The sequence below is a fragment of the Coffea arabica genome, chromosome 3c (assembly GCF_036785885.1).
Source record: "Coffea arabica cultivar ET-39 chromosome 3c, Coffea Arabica ET-39 HiFi, whole genome shotgun sequence".
Lineage (NCBI taxonomy): Eukaryota > Viridiplantae > Streptophyta > Magnoliopsida > Gentianales > Rubiaceae > Coffea > Coffea arabica.
The window spans coordinates 36,942,579-36,943,866 of NC_092314.1; positions in this window are offsets into that span (position 1 = coordinate 36,942,579).

Consider the following 1,288-nt stretch of genomic DNA (forward strand, 5'->3'; position numbering starts at 1 on the left):
CTATCAAACAACCTTAATTAGGGCCACAATACCTTTCAAATACAACCAAGTAGTAGCTCAAATTAGAAACCCTAAAGCTGGAATTTAGGCACATAAGCTGGAAATTTTCGTAAGCAACCAAAACTAGCATATCAAAGTTTCATTTTACACATAACAAAGCTATCATTCCATGGCAATTGCTCAAGCATCAAATAAGACCAGAAAATTCACCAAAAATCTGAAATTTCCCAAATCACCACTTTCTCCATGAAATTTTCCCATAAAATTACAAAACTCACAACTCTAAACTACTAATTGACAATGAATTGAAGTAGAAGGAAATTCTAGCCAAGGTTACCTTGTTCCTCAAAGAAAGCAAGAAGCTTGGTACTTTCTCTTCCAAAATCACTCCACCAACACCTTGGAATCTCCTTAGTAAACAACTTTTATGGAGTAATTTGCAACTCTATCGGTTAGAACTCAAGATTGGAGCAAGAAATTGGAGTGAAAGATGAAGGTTTTCTCTCTCTTTTGCTCTCCAATTTTCGGCCAAGAGAAGGGAATAATGGGTTGATTTTTGGTCAAATTTTTGTTTTAGTAAAGTAAGAAAGTATTGGTCAAAAGTCCAACTCCAATTGGGTCGCGACACTTGGCACCTTTTAGGGTTAAATCTTATCTTCTTTCTCCCAATGGTTTATTTATCTAGCTAACCTCTAATTGTATCCTACCACCTTGTAAAATAATATCACTTAACACAAAACTCCAACTAGTGGTCAAAATTTATCACACTTACTGCACTAACGAGTCTCACGTCTATAATACATTCCAAACGTGACATGTACTAATTTATACGAGGAAAATGATTTAATCACTATACTCACTTATAAAAATCTTTGAAAAATTAAAATAATAACGTGAAGTAAAGAAAATGCATGTGAAGAAATAAAATAAATATAACCTAGTTTTCCGGGTTCTCACACAAATAGTCCCACCCCCATTAAAAAAATATTCTATACATTATTTAAAAAAAAATTACCTTTTTTTTTAATCCTAATAATGTGTTAGGAACAAACCGTTATGGTATGTAGCTGTCTTATGACTACTCATCTTTGTATATCTTTTTTGTTTTCCACAAATGCCTTGCACACACATAATTTATGAGAATTATTTTCACACACAGTGTGTGTGACTTAATTTACCAATCAATCACTATAGACTCAAATCTGCCACCAAACTTTTTCCACGATTAGATTATTCATTTATGAGTAGATAGGGTTTCAGTTAGTCATGTTTCATTTTCAGGCTAAAG